Here is a 16,345-nt window from a genome sequence, read left to right as displayed (position 1 = left end):
TGACATTTCGTGACTCCGGACTTTGTTGGATTCATTATCATAAAAATCAGCCCCTGTTGGGCACTGAAGACTTCAGGCATAATCGCTTTCGCGCATCTGCTGCACGCCCCACACTCTGTGTACCTTATTTCCGAGCCTCACAACAACTTGTAGAGCAGGAAGGCTAATGCAGGAGCTAAATCGCAGAGAACTGGAGGAACGTGCCCAAGGCCTCAGAATGAGTTAGTTCAAAATCAGAATTTGAACCTTGATCTTGTCTGTGCCGAACTCCAGGCTTTTTCTGTTCTACTGCCTGGGAGCCGTCCTTGAAGCAGCACCTGCTCCTAGAGCTTCCCCAGTCACACAGGGATCCTGTCTGTCTGTTCATCTGTCAGGGTTCCTGGAGGCCAGGGGACCCACAGAGCAGGGTCTGAGCCTCATCTCTACCTCGCCAATATCTAGAGTTCAATGCTAGGCACACAACAGGTACTGCATAAATACAGAGCAAATAAATGACCTGTTTCTTCTTGGAAGAAGAACAGCGGAGACACAGAAGCAACTCATCTCACAAGCACGACTATGTACCAAGCACCAACCATTTCATCCTCACAATGACGTCACAAGGGAGGCAGGGTTGTTCCCACTCAGCAGATCAAAAGACTGAGGCTCGTGGAAAGTTCATGAAATTTTTCTAGATTAGTCATATAGCTCTGCAGATCCAGAAATAAAGCCAATATCTGCTGACTTCAAAACCTGTAGGTTTTTTTTTAAGATTTTATTTATTTATTTGACAGAGAGATCACAAGTAGGCAGAGCAGCGGGCAGAGAGAGAGAAGAGGAAGCAGGCTCCCTGCTGAGCAGAGAGCCCGAAGTGGGGCTCCATCCTAGGATCCCGGGATTCCGGGATCATGACCCGAGCCGAAGGCAGAGGGCCACCCAGTCACCCCCAAAATCTGTGTTCTTAACCACTGTGTCCTTCGGGCCAGATCACATCCTGTCTTGCTCACCATACCCTCAAACACACCCCTGAATGCATGATACGATAAAGCTGCGAAGTAGTCTATCAACTCAGCGGCTGCTTCATCCCCCTCTTTCTCACAGGAAGCTGTCGGGTTGCCAAAACAAACGAACACACCGGCAAAAGTGGAAAGCAGCCTCAGACCCAATTTAAGGCACGTGGTTAAACAAGTGCCTACCGGCTCAGGGAACGGTACGTAGCAAGTCAAAAACTTGGGGGAAATATTTTCACAGTACAAGAGAAAAACAAGATACAAAATTGTATGTAGAGATGCTCTGGACGTTTATGATTACCAATATGCTTTAGAACAAACAAGCTTGGGTGGGACCGAGTCTGGCCCATCAGTCAGTGTGGCTGTGGGTGACTTTCTTTCAATTTCTTTTCTTACAAAATCAGCTGTGAAATCTTGAGGTATTTATTATTTAGAAAAATGCTGTATTTTTTAAGTAGCCTACTGCTTCCTTATTCTACCCTTTGAATTTCTGCTTAAAAATAGAGATTTGGTTTCTCGAATCCTTAATGCTGAACTGCTTAAGGTAAGCTTGGTTTCCCGGGGTCTTCGATCTCTTCGGTGTACACCAAAGCGGATTTCTAGAAATGTTGTATTTTAAGCCAGCCGATGTGAAAAAGACTGAGAAATCACCCTGGTTGTGGGATAAAAGGAAAAACAAACATGCCGGGGAGGTAGAGAAATTTTGACAAGCAGTAATTTCGCTGCGGATACGAACGACTCAGCCCTTAGCCTGTCACCTTGTTCTTAATACACATTTTTTTTATTTGCTCTGAAATACTTCAGTCGAACATTTGTTTTGAAGCATCTGTTCTTCCCCAGCAAGAATTCACCAAGCAAAATAAACTCTGTGTTGATCAAAATAACAAAAGTTATGAAAGTTCCAGGTCAGGGTGTGTCATATGACCAGCAAGCTCGGTGTGTGTGTATGAGTGTGCTTGAGTGTGCACACGTGCTGTCAACTGGCTTGAAAACAGGGCTTAAAGTACAGTACTCACATGCCATCAGAAAACACACAAAATTCCTCAGGATCAGGAGTTTCTGAAAGGATGAGTGGTTATGGATCATTCCAAAATACTGTCTGCATCAGCTCCCAGAACTAAAATCATAGAAAATGTTTGTTTCATCTGTCACCAAATGTCCTAGGGAAATAACTGACCGACTGAATTTTGGTTACTTTTTACACAGGCTTCCTACTTTTAGAACTAGAAAACCTTCTCTAAAGTACACTTCTACAGGTATTGTGGGAAATCGCCATATACACGAGGTCCATGTTCACTGTTCCAAAGCTGGAGTGGCTGACTCTCCACTGGCAGTAGTCAGTTGTCTACTTCTTTTTAAGTGTCATAGAACGTGCCCCACCAACCAGTCTATCACTGCCAACATTACTCCCACCTCCCCTTCCTCCTCCACTGCGACCTCCTCTCCCACCACTATCACCACCAACTCCTACCACGCAGCCATCATCTCTACTGATTATATTAGGAGGGAGAGCCATCCAACTTTCCAGTTGCTTGCTAGGAGATAGGAGTTGAAAGCACTTACCCAAGAAGAAGGAATATTCTTTGGATCATTTCTAAATAGCTACGATGCAGAGAACCCAAAAGAAAGGACAAGAGAGGAAAAGCCACTGAGCAGCACAGTGAAAAATGTCAGGAAGGACATACACCAAAATAGTAACTGTGGCCATATCTGCGCCATGAAAAGAAAGATGATTTTTATTCTTTTATTTGTATTTCTGAACTTGCTAAATGTTTTTACAGTGATCATGTATTGCTTTAATAATTGGTAAAAAAAAAAAAAAATACCTATTTTTAGAAAAAAAAGAGCAATCACCAGCTAATGCACTGGGGGAAAAGCAAGTGGGGTTCCTACCTGGAGTCAACTAGCATGGGTTATGAAGTCAGACACTTGGATATGATTTTTTTTCAGCCACGTCAAAATGTGTAAATTCTGAAAGAGAAACTCTTATTTATAATGGAATGGCAGATCCTGCCACATGAAACAATTTTTTTATGCCACATTCATTATTTGAATTGAATTTAGATACATGATCAGTCATTACCAAAATGGGTTAATCACTTAGACAATTACTAACTCACTGAGCAATCAGGATGCACAGCGGTTAGCTGAACCAGCCCTGTTCACTAAATATTGAAGTTTATTAGGTACAGTCTAGTTACGAGAGAAATGAAAATAATTCTCTTATAGTGGGCACTATGCCAACGAGGCCAAAGAAAATTTCTGGCAAGCTAGAATACAACTTAAAGATCTGGCCAATGATTCTTGGGCCTTTTCCACATCAACCATAAACCTGTAAAATGACACCACTGAAAACCCAAATGGTCACTTGAGTTTCTCTTTCAAGGACTCCCTTCTCCTTCTCCACGTTATGTGAAAGGGCCTTGGACCATTTAATAGACTGACGTGCCTCTCAGACATGAGAACGTACCACTGGCACTGAGGCTATTTTTAGGAGTCATACAAATGGAAGACTTCAACTGCCTATTCATTATTTCTCTCTCCTGGTTTTGGCCGCACTCAGTTTTCACTATTAAACTGGACATGGCATTTAATTAGTTCCTATGAATAGACTTTTCATGAGTGATTTGTTCTGCTAGTGTATTCATAAAAAATTAGCCGGACACATCTGTTTGTCGGTTCTCAAAAACCACAGCCTCTCTTGCCTTTGAAGGGTCATCATCACAACCTGCTATCTTTTAAGACTTAATTGTTCTTTGTAAAACATCTCTTAACACATTTACCTCTAATAGAATTCACGACATTAGGGGTTCACTGTTGAGCAACTGCTATCATCGTTATTTTTTTTTAAAGATTTTATTTATTTATTTGACAGATCACAAGTAGTCAGAGAGGCAGGCAGAGAGAGAGAAGGGAGGAAGCAGGCTCCCTGCTGAGCAGAAAGCCTGATGCGGGGCTCCATCCCAGGACCCTGGGATCACGACCTGAGCTGAAGGCAGAGGCTTTAACCCACTGAGCCACCCTGGCACCCCTATCATCGTTATTTTTTAAAAAGTAATGCAAACCACACTGATGTGCATGCTGTCTGCAAAAGACAAATGGAGCACACCAGTGTCGTGATGCTCGGCGCCAAGAGGATTGTCCTGCATTGATCTCCAACAACATGGCAACACAAACAGCTTAAATTCTTTGAGTGGCAGAAAGGGGTCTAGGTAAAATGGCATATTCCAAAAGAAGACTAAGAAGATTAAATAAATTATTTCCACCAGCCGAAGCCATTGCAATTAGGATGAAATCCAATCAGAAGGAATAAAAGCACACTAGAGTATTAGTTCCTTGGCACAAAGTAGAATTAGGCTGTTTTCTTTGGGCAGGAGAACCACAATACAAATAGAATAGTGACCTTCCATTCAAAAGCGATGTTATTAGAGAGAAATCACTAGACAGCAGCCAAAGATAAGAATGACTACTAAAGAGCGTGCTTTTAGCATGCTGCGAAGCTGCATAGGCACTGGTCTCAAGCACTGTTTCTATAAATAGGAAGAAGCTAAAAAAAAAAAAAAGAAAAGAAAAGAAATCAGAAGGCTCTGCAGGACAAGTTTTAAAAGTATCTTCCCAGAGTCCTCAGATAGGATGCAGATACTAGAAATAAAACTGGTGTTGGTGGGAACATCTTCCCAGAGCAGGAATGGAGGAGGAACAGAAACACCTCAGGTCCTCTACAGAACCAACTGAATTCCCCATGTGGTTCCAGATGGCTTGAAGTCATGGTCCCCGGCCACTGGGATCTTTACTGGTTAAGCATATAACTCCAAAGACAGAGCTCCAAAACCCCTGAACTACAGAAATAAGAGCAGCTGACAGCTCAGTGACCCTCACCTCCATTGGGTAGAAAAGTCTAACTCCTGGACCCAGATGGGGATGGGTGACAAGTGCCATCCCATAGCAGGAAGACTGTGTTGGAGGCTCCTGAAGGCAGAAGATGATGTTGTCTTGTTGATGGCGGTCTCCCCAGTACCTGATGCAGTGTGTGCTATAAAAGGCACTTAATCTGTATCTGTTGGAATGAGTGAAGAGTGCTATAGGCAAGCTGTCAAAGTAAATCTTGGCTTTATAATTGTGAAAACTAGAATCTTAAAGATAAACACCATAGATTGCATAAGATGGCATCCTAAAGAAAAATATCTAAAAATGTGTAGAATAATCACATAAACAACGTAAAGGGACATGTTGTAATTCTCTGTGTGTAACAGCCTCTAGTGTAGTAAGAAATTCAACATTTTAAAGCAACTTATTTGCTTAGGGATTGGGAGATCCAGATTTTAGTCCTTGATTCGGTGGAACCAACTTTGTAACCTAGAGATCATTTCGCTCCCTTCAGACTCCGTTTTCTCATCCTACCTATGAGAGTTCTAGTCCAATTGGTGCTACCAAATCATTGTAAAGAAAAGAATACCTGGGATCTGTCTTGAAAACTACAAGCGGCAGACTTGCGGCAAAAATAAATGTGACTCAGGGTGCCTGGGTGGCTCAGTGGATTAAAGCCTGTGCCTTCGGTTCAGGTCATGATCCCAGGGTCCTGGGATCGAGTCCCCCGCATCAGGCCCTCTGCTCAGCAGGAAGCCTGCTTCTCCCTCTCTCTCTCTCTCTCTGCCTGCCTCCCTGCCTATTTGTGATCTCTGTCAAATAAATAAATAAAATCTTTTTTAAAATAAATAAATAAATAAACGTAACTCAAGGAAATTGCTGGGACAGCCCTACTTGTTGACTCAGATTTAACTCAAGTCAAATGGTGTCACTTTAAAATTCAGCATGCATTCAATAGGGCCCCGCACCTGGAGGAGCGTCAGATCCAGAGGTGTTTCTAGCCAGTCTTGCTCTGTGCTTCCTTTCTCAGACCATAAAATGCACAACAGCGTTCTGTCCCTCCTCCTGGCTCCTGCCCAGCCCTCCATCCACACATGTAAACAGCACAGGCTGCCTTTAGCTTCCTGGATGCAAGTATTTCTGAACCACCCAGGAGCCACAAAGCCTTTTGAGGAAGGCCATGATCCACTGATAATTCCATCGTACGCATAGCAACAGCACCAGAGACAGAAATACCTGGAGGTAGGTAACATACAATTACAGGGAGGAGCGCAGGTATCTACGAAGAAAAGAGACAAAAGCTTTAAGACTTAGGCATGATGAAGAGTTTCTGAGTTTTCCATGATAATCTTGTGCATGTGTTCGTCCACTGTATTACCTTGCAGACACCAGCAAAAAAAGTGGTAGCTGGCACTGATGCACGGGTGTTTCAATAAAAAATTATAAGGTCGTTAACTACGAAGTGCTGACTGCTTTAAAGGTTGACTCTACTCCTAGGGTTGATTCTATTAAGGTTGAAAGTCCTCTCTTTATTAGAAATCCCGTATAGTCGCACGCCGAATTCTTGCAAGGAGGGTAAGAGCTCCCTGTTGACCCTGATCCATCAAAGGCTAAGAAAGGAGAGGTCTCTGATATTCCCAGAAGGATTGTGCGGTCCTTCCCTTTCCCTTCTCTTGGTGTTGTACTACCACCTCCTAAATGAGGAGACAGCTGCAGAGTGACATGCTTGAGACCATGTGATATAGAATTGCCACCTAGAGAATCATTTGGGCCAAAATGCATTTTAGAGTGACACCAGCAACCTACAAGCACTGGCGCCCTGCTGTGTAGACTGCTTCGGGGATGTCACCTTCCACGTTATGTAGGGAGCCCTCCCTACTCCTGGGTATCCATGACAGGGGTTTGCTTTGCTGGCTCATCCCTTACACCTGCCCAGGCAGATGGAGTAAGTCTCCTGGTTGGTGAGTCTGGGAGCAAGATGGAACAGATGTAGCTCAGCCCCTCTCTCCTCCTCTTTTGTTGGGAGGCCAGGTGACCTTGCAAAGCACTCATTCTGCTCTGCTCCTCCAAGAACTCAGGTTCACCAGAGGAGACCCCCAGTGAGAAGGAGCCTGCAGCTGGGTGGGCTTGGTATTTGGAGGCCCCTTGTTGCCACAGACTGAAATTTTACACATTCTGCAGGATCCATTTAGAGCTGATATTCGGATCTCCATCTGCTTTACCCCCTTCTGTTATCTCTCAATTGGCTCCTAACGTGGAAAACCAAGATGTCACCGGAGCGCTGTGCCAGTCATTAAGCTACTGTCTCACTGCCACCCAGCTCCCATCCTTTACCTTCTGCTCCGTGCTGGGCCAGGGCCTCTGCAGACCAACCCCACTTCTGCCTTTGCCACTGGCCCTGTCAGCCTCTGCCAGTAAAGGCCGCTAGAGAGAGGTGACAGGCTGGCAGGGGGAGGCACTTGCTCCTTTCCATCTGCTCCCTGCTGTCGCCTTCCTCTTCCTGACTGTGACACGTTAGCAACTCCAGGCTACGGCGTTTCTGTCCAGTAGCTCCGGGGAGCAATCTTCCCATGATCACAGGACCAGCCTCATCCCCTCAAAGACACCAGCCCCCATGGGCCAGTACCAGCCCCTCAGCCCTCTGCGCATAGGAACCCTTAGCCAGCTCAGGCAGCGCCAGCGTGGCTTTTCCCAGCGCACTGGGAAAACATCGCCATTACCCTAGGATGTGTTTTGTGGATGTAAAAATGTGAGAATTACCGGAGTCAATACTCAAGGGAAAGCCTCGGTTGCCCGTGACTGTGGCCTCTCCATGGAGCCTGGTCACAGGGGACTTCATTGTGCTCAGCGCAGCCCTGGGGAACTCCCCAGCCCCGTTTCTGCATCGCTGTAGCCCTGTCTAAGGTCGCCCAGGGGTGAGACCCATGGCAACATGGGTGGAGGGCCTGGTGCCAAAATTGGCCATTAGGGACATGACTCACTGCTTCAAGAAACACACAGTGACCCCAGAGGCAATAAGGATCATGGTGAAGTGGACATGGAAGAACACTAGTGGATGGGAACCAAATTCTGTACAGAAAACCAAGTGGCATCCGGTTTTGCAGCAGCTGGCCATTGGGTTTGTAAGAACAAAGCAATGCTGGGCGCTTGGCACTCAGAGTCAGCTCGGTGACTAGACCAACCAAGCAAGAGTGAGACTCAGAGTGAGTGTCAGATGATTATCATCGAGAACCTTCCCTTCCCGGGGAGAGGTGGAACTGTTCTGAAGAACATCAAAATCACATCGGAGGTAGGCCACAGTTAAGAACAAAAGAGATGCAGAGCCTCATCTTTAAGACCAGACTCTGGAGCCACTGATCCCACCACAGACCTAAGAGAAGGAATTCCAGAAAGCCTGCCCCTAAGTCCATACACCGAAGACTAAAGTCGGAAGTCGGGAGAACAGATTGCCTTTGGCAGAAGCACAGAACTCGAAGCTCCCCGGGGATGCCTCCTCGTCTACCTGGTAGGAGGCATCACCCGCTGTTTGTCACCCCAAGGTCAAGGGCCTCAAGGAACTTGACTGCAAGATGGGATGTCTGAAAGAAGGGTCAACTGCATCTTGTTCAGCTATGAATATTTGCCAGGTTCTAGAACCCACAGGCCGTTCTGTGAGAAGCCTTCAGGGTGAAAGCAAGGAGCACGGGTTGGGAAAAGGCAAGTTTCTCCTGGAGCCCTGCCCTTCCTGAAAAGCCAGGGGTTTCTAGGTCTCCCAGGGCATTGAGGCACCCCAAGCATTCTAGGAGACGGCCCAGAGAGGCCACACTGCCCCGGTCCCAGGCAGAGTGTGTGCCCGCCGAGCATTCAAACTCATCGGGAGCACTAAAGCAGTTCTCTTCCAAATTCTGGCCCAACTCATGAGGGGTGGAAATATGGACTTAAAGGCTGGAGACCAGCATTCACTATTCCTGAACTAGAGCAGAATGAATACAAAGTCAGAGTGGGCTGCATTTTTGCTCCGGGTACATATAGGATCACGGTGTATTTCCTAGTGTGGGTCACTGTCAAGAGTGTAAAAGCCACTGGTTTACAGAATTCATCGTGGAGACATCAGCACTGGGTAGACAAACTTGCCAAGAGGCACTAGAAGTTTCTCGGGTCAGGGGATCCAGCCCTCCCCACCCCACTCCCAGAGCCCCCAGAAGAGGGAGCAGAAAGGGAGGGAGAGGATGAAACGCCAGTTCTTGTCCTCCCTCCCCGGAGTCTCTGAGCGCCAAGAGCCCAGCATAGCTTTGCTCTTGCAAACAAAATGGCCAGCTGCCACTGAATCGGCCACGGTTGGTTTTCTGTACGGACCACGCAGAAATCTCTCTGTCGGGGGAGGATATGAGGGGAGGGAGGAAGCCTGGGTTTCCTGGGTTTGAGAATAACACTGAACAATGACTGAGGGTATAAAATAACCCGATTGATGGGACAAAAATCATCAGAGCCAATTATACATAATAAAGTTACGAGCCAGAATGAGACCTTTTCTTAAATGTCTGCTCTGGGCCAACTCTCAGAGCAATCCGATGTCATAGACATGTTAAAAAGAAATGTGACCTCTGCTGGAAGTGTCCAAGTGCCCAGAAGCAAAGCCTCTCACTTTGGCTGCACCAGAAAGAAGTTCCATAGAAAGAGTTAAGACCACGGCCAGTGATCTGACGTCACAGCAACAATTCTGGAAGGGAGGGACAGAGCCTATCATCATGTTGCAGACCTGAGTTTGCAGGCCAGGTGACTTCTTGCCCACATTAGTACATACGGTCACCAAGGGGGAATGGGTGCTTGGTTATGGCCCAAAAGGCCCCAAGAGTTGCATTCCCATGACTGACATCAGTCATGGAATATTTTTCCACTCACTTTAGGGTGGGGTTCTTTCCCTACAAAAATCTAACTGTTCAATCACAAGATGTTGAACAACAGTGTTTTTTGTGCCGTGAGAGAGGATGGGGACATTAATGAGACAGGCCTTAGGGTGGGAAGAAATGCCCAAGTGACTTTTCTCCAGCCCATGACTGGCATCCAAACAATTGTTATCCTGGAAGAAAAAGAGAGAGCGAGAGAGCACGAGAGAGAGCGAGATGGCACCCTTACCTTCAATGAGCATTTTCCCCACCTGAATCCTCTTTTTCTTTTCATGGTGTCCAAAGACCTAGTAGCTGGCTCCGTGTTGCTATCTGTTTTATTACTGTTGTACTAAATTTAAATTTTGTTTTATTTTACTTATTTAAATTTAAATAAATATTTATTGTTTTATTTGTCTTATTTAAATTTAGGGAGTTGGGTTAGTAGTTCAGGTTGTTGAGGTTCCCGTGGTGGAACCAAAGCAATCGGTTCCAGTCGCCAAGAAGAAAATGAATGCCTCTGAGTGGACACAGAATAACGTCCCTGACTGGGACTCACAGTGTCTGAAGCACACCGCCGCTCCTGCTGGAAAACCACGCTCGCGGGAGCAGATCAGAGCACTTGCTCCAGTGGGGCTAACTGGAAGGATCTGCTTCAGAGCCAAGCCCGCTGGACAACCCTGCCCCTCCCACCCCCCGTCTGGGACTGATGAGAGGCAAACGCCATCGTCCTTCTAGGCCGTGCACTTCTAGTGTACTGTGTGGTTTTGGTCACCCAAAAGTCAAGCTTCCAGTCAACAGCTCCAGAATCTTCCTCCTTCTCCATATGGTTTCAGAGTTTCTGGGGTCTCATTTTCAAGTCTTATGGCAATACTTTCCAAGTACTTGTCTTTGGTTGTTTTTGTCTTGCCCGAACCCTTTTAAAAGATGCAACCTTATTGACAACCAAGCCAAGACACTCGGATACTTGGGATCGTACTCCCTTCTAGCTCCCCGAAAGATCCCTGTGACCCCTCAGAACAGAGTCTGAAAATCAGTCTGCCAGCGTTCTGAAAAAAATACACAGATTCAAAACTGTTGAGGAGCTCTAAATACAGCCGAACCCCAGCTGCCAACTATCCGGGCCGTCCCAAGTTCATCTGCAGAGTGAACATTTCACTGTGTAAGGTCTTCAGGAAAAATAAAAGATTTGTATTTTCATCCAGTGTTTTGATAGGGACAGGCTCCAATTTCCAAGATGAGAGTGAATTTCTGATTCCAAAGACGGGACTAAAATCTCCGTGAGATTTACTTACTCAGAACATGAGGCCAAATCCTCAGCTATGGGACTGTAGGCTTCTTGAGATTTCTAACTTTCCAAAGCTTGCTGGTTTTTTATGTATATATTTCCTTGTAATTTTTCCTATTTTTTAAAATCTTTTTTTTTTTTCCATGTGTAGTATGGGAAAGCCTAAGCAGCAGAAAGCATTATATAGCTCCCCAGCCAGAGGCAGGCCTTCCTGTTGGCAGAGTTGGCAGAGTTCTTTCAATCAGGACACTTTTCCTATTTAACATTTCCTTTGTTTCTCAGATGAGCCCAGCAAGGCAGACAGGGCACACATTAGTGTACCCACTTAGCAGATGAAGACAGGATCTGTCACATCACGACAGATCCGGCTCTGGGAAAACTTCCAGAATGGCATGCCCACTTTCTACTTGTAATTTTCATGATAAGGACTAACAGGTTCCATCTACTCCAAATAGAAAATGGAATCTTTCCGGGACACCTGGGTGGCTCAGTCGGGTAAGCGTCTGTCCCAGGGTCTGGAGATCGAGCCCTGCGTCAGGCTCCCTGCTTTGTGGGGAGCCCACTTCTCCGTCTGCATCTGTCTCTCTCCCTCTCACATGAATAAAATAAAAATAAAATCTTTAAAAAAAAATAGAATCCTTCCTCTGACTTCCTGAAGAGAAGTAAATTACCCGTGATTATATGGATATGCACTTAGTATCAGAACTAAGGCTACAACCCAGGTCAGCAGATCCTCAGAACCGATCTCCTCAACCAAACCTGCAAGGCTGAACAGCAAAACATCTTCTCCGTTTCCCCGAAAATACTTCTGCACCCACCACTACCTAGGAAAAGGAGCAAGCTCACAAAATTCACATTTTAAAACTCCAGAGAAAAACCTCAAGGGAAAATACCCCGCAGCAGAAAACTAACGGGAGGTAGTAAAGTTTACGGAAAGCAATATTGAAGCAATAGGAGAAAGACTGGCAGAAAACATCCTGCGCAGTTTGGGCCAGGAAGAGAGAAAGAGAGCTAGCGAAGACAGGAAAGGCGAAAGAATATGGTCTGGCCCGTGTGGGGTAATCAAGTCCGTGGCAATAAAGATTCATTATGAACAAATCTCATTTAAAAACAAACTCCCAGAGGAACTAATTACACTAAATGTTCTGGCAGTGACTTAGGGAGTACTCCCTTCTAAGCCACCCTTGGGGATGGGAAAGTCACCACGTTCCGCAGCACACGGGGCCGCTGGAGTACCTCTCTCCCGCCAAACAATAAGCTTCTGTCAGGTCCGTGTTCTATCAAGCCTGTCACTTGTAACTTACTTTGTGTCAGGAGACGAGCTGGCATGTTGTAGAAAGGTCAAGTGGAAAACTGTCCCTTCTGCTACATCACTGTCATCAGCCGATAAAGGTCATTCCACCCAATACATCGCCATGACGGAAAATAACTTTGTTTGTCTACTGTGAAATATTTAAAAAGTCCCCTGCTGCGGGCTTTCCGGTTTCTCTCTGCTCTCAGAAGGTATTAACCTAGGCACTCCAAGGTATTCCACTGCTGCTCTGACAACAACTTGTTTACAAACAGGAACAGGAAAACACAAAGACAGCAGATCCCAAAGACTAGAGAGACTCATCATATTTAAACAGTTCACTGGTGATTGTAATTGGAGCAATCATATTCAGCATAATATACAACCCAGATACTCAGTGGGTACCATCGCGTTAAATCACAAAACAGCTCTGATATCCCCATTTTACAGGTGGGAGAGATTGAAGCTTGGCAAGATCCTATGATTTGTCCAAGCTTATGCAGCTAGTGAATGGCAGAACCTAACTTTGTTGTCAGGTTTGTAACGATGTTGACCTGGAAGGCGCTCACAACTTACGACCCGACTGTTCGTAGAGTTATCGACTACTAATAACAAGATAACAATGACAATCATCACTTGCAGATAAGATTTGTTTTGAACGTTCCTTTGTTCATTCAACAACCATTTCTTGTTGTTGTTGTTGTTAGAGATTTTATTTATTTATTTATTTGACAAAGATCACAAATAGGCAGAGAGGCAGGCAGAGAGAGAGGAGGAAGCAGGCTCCCCGCTGAGCAGAAAGCCCAACACGGGGCTCAATCCCAGGACACTGGGATCACGACCTGAGCCGAAGGCAGCGGCTTTAACCCACTGAGCCACCCAGGTGCCCCTCAACAACCATTCTTAAGAGCTGACTTTGACCAGGCATGATGCCAGGTACTGGAGATAAAAAAGTTAAAATTAGACAAGGTCTTGTTCTCTCCCCACCCAGATAGCTTACTGTCCAGCCAAGAGGACATCCAGCAGCTGTATGAGAACACAGTACGGATGGGCTAGGGGAATGTGCAGAGAAGCCGAAAGAAGGGACACTGAAACCAAGACTTGACGGTCTAACAGGATCTAAGGAGGAGGCGACGGGAGTGAGTGCGGGCAAAGGTAAAGAACCATCCAGAACAGACGTGCTGCCTTTAGGAACTACTGAAGCACCGGAGAGAAAGTTACTGGCAGTGGGAAGGGAGTGGCAAGAAAAGAAATTAGCCAGTTGGGCAAGGGCCAGGGTGAGATGGGGCGACTGCAGGCTAAGTTTACCAGTTATCCTGAAAGTGTCACCACAGCACGATCCTGTAAGCATCTGAGAAAGAAGACTGGCTACAAGGTGATGGATGGACGGGAGCCGGGGAAGAATGGAAGCAGGCACCCTGTACGGGACGAGTGTGTTAATCCAGGCGAAACCCAGAGGGAAGGAAGAGATACCTGGGGGGTGAAATCCACAAAATGCTGTGGCTTAAAGTCCAGGGGGAGGGGAGTGTCCGGCACGACTCCCAGTTTTTCTTGCTCGGCGCCATCTATTGCAGCAGGAACCACAGCAAGAGGAGCTGGGCTGTGCCAGAGATCAAGAAATTCTAGAGGAAGGGATGGATCTTAGGTTCTACACAATGATATTGGGGGCAGGGGGAGAGTGATGTGATGAATGCAAGTCCTTTCCCTTATCAGTGGACAGATCTGACTTTAAGGAAACAAAGGTACCCTGAAAACCATTCTCAGGCTCGAAGAAGCCGGCAAACAAAGCATGGCAGTGGCAGAATTGCTCATAGAACACACAAAGTTTTGTGTTGTGACACCACTCAATCCCCACACTCAATACGTGCACTGGCACTCTGTCCTACCTGGCTTTGTCATCCCTGTCCAAACAAGCCCCAAATGCCAAGGCATGATCTCACACTAATGGCTTGGGGAGGCAGAGGGAGCAGAGAGAGCTGGTTCAAAACTGTGTCGAGGATCCTGGTCATGACCCACGGCCACCAACACCAAAGTCGAGGTGAACAATTACCTCTAGAGCTTTCTACTCAGAACCTCTGGGATGTCCTTTGCTTCTCCAGAGTTGTCTGCCTCCTTCCCACTGAAGACCGTGCAAGATAAACAAAGATTTTCATTTCCAGGTCTTAAGAGGAAACTTATTCAAATCTTCCTATATAACTTTCTTAAAAAGTGGGTCACGATTCCTCTCGAAAAGGCGGGGCCTCCAGAGCCGCTGACAGATTCACACCGTGCTTCCAGCCCTTGCTGATTCGGAAGCAGGAGCAAGTCAGGGAGAGCAGTGGAAGACAGACTGCAGAGCTTGTTAAATCTGGAGGGAACAGTCATTCAAGGTTCTCTTCGGGTGTGACTGTCTGTCGTCCAGAATGCTGGCAGTATATTCGTTGTCAATTTCTTATTAGACAGGATGTAAGGTTTCATTAAATGCCTGGACAATTTATAAAAACTGAATAACTGTTCCACGAGAAATCACCAGCGCAAAGAGCCCCAAGCAGGGGCGGGGACACCTTAACGCTGCCATTATGCAGAAGAAAGGGTCGCCATGATTGTAAACGACCGTTCCAATGGACGGATTAAGTAGTTGTCCAGGAAATGGAAACTAAACCCTCTCTGACCCCGGGGGTACAGGTCACAAGGCAGCAGAGACCCACGGAAAAGTGGCCGGAGCGCAGAATCGATCTCTCTTCACTCTTGCTTTCGCCCTCCATTTGTCTCAATTTCCTCCTCTTCCACGTTTTTCCCACCCACCCTCAAGACCAGGACACCCAATTTTCTCAAAGCCCAAGTAGAGTCTCAATCTCATTTTCTCAATGTCATCCAATGTCACGCTACAGAGAATGAGGCAGAGAACGAGATTCAAGGTCACGAAACTTGCTGCCAAGAGGAAAAATAGTTCGCAGCGGAAGACGTGAAGAGTAGTCAAGGCTTAAATGCCTCATTATCATTTGCATGTTTTAATACGTATTGCTTTACCTCATTTCCGAATTTTTTGCAGCTGGAAAGAAACCAGGCTATGTGCAAATAAGCTTCTTTCTGCCAAATAGAAAAATAAGAAGCCAAATCATCCTATCTTATTTCTTTGCGGGGTACCGCTGCTAACTCCGGGCAGAGACTGCTCAGAAGAAGCCACACTTCGCAGAGCGTTTTCAAACCTGTGCACCAAGCTCATCCCAGACACATTATCACCTCCAGCCTCCCGCCCACACAGCATTCCTGTTCCTAGTTTATCCAGGAGCCAACTGGCGCTCAAGGACAGATTACAGGACAAAGGAGCCCGCGGCACTGATAGTCTCCTCTACCCTGTCCTGGGACTCTCCACTCCTGCTGCTGAGCTGACCTCACGCAGAGGGACAGAAGGGCTCATTGTTAAACATTTCACAGATCCTTGTAGGTAAACTCTATCGCAACTAAATACATACAGAAAATTAAAACTAAACATGTAAATAAACACTTGTTAAATCTTCCACAGCTCCCAAAGGTGTTTTTAAGCACTGACTATCCCAGGTTGAATAAGAGCTAATTATTTCTAACTGCTACTTTGTGTAGAAATAGAAGGGTTAATCCTGCCGGTTGAATTCATCCATCAGTCGATTCCGTGACAGGACGTGGGCCAATCAACCCACTGAAGGATTGAATGATTCCCTAATCTAACACAAAGCCCCCCCCCCCCCCCCCGGACTCTGCCACAGTCAGACACAAATCAAAGGTTACTTGGCTCCCCAGGGAGGATTAGGACAAAAGTCCCTGGAAAAATCTCTAAACAAGAGGCAGCCTCCCAACTAATCGGGGACAGCCAGTTTGGGACCGTGAAGGACGGTATTATTCAGCACAGTTTCCCGGAGCCCAGCAGAGTGCCGGGACACAGCAGGCATTAGGTGTTTCCTGACTAAATGAATGAACTTGTACAGCGTGTTTCCATGTTCATCTTCTCGGATATTTTTAACATCCCTCATTTTGAAATTCATATGTTGCTCTCAACCATTCTTAATGACTTCGTGTGTGTGTGTGT

General features: G+C 46.2%; 1 protein-coding gene across 3 annotated transcripts in view; it reads right to left on the bottom strand.

Moving 5' to 3' along the window:
- Nucleotides 1–16,345, bottom strand: part of DISC1 (DISC1 scaffold protein) — a 380,218-nt gene that overhangs the window by 284,189 nt on the left and 79,684 nt on the right. The window lies entirely within an intron of this gene.

Source organism: Lutra lutra, chromosome 14, assembly GCF_902655055.1.
Source record: "Lutra lutra chromosome 14, mLutLut1.2, whole genome shotgun sequence".
In the NCBI taxonomy this organism is placed as follows: domain Eukaryota; kingdom Metazoa; phylum Chordata; class Mammalia; order Carnivora; family Mustelidae; genus Lutra; species Lutra lutra.
Note: the sequence above shows the minus strand (reverse complement) of the source record. Positions and strands in the feature narration are given on the sequence as shown.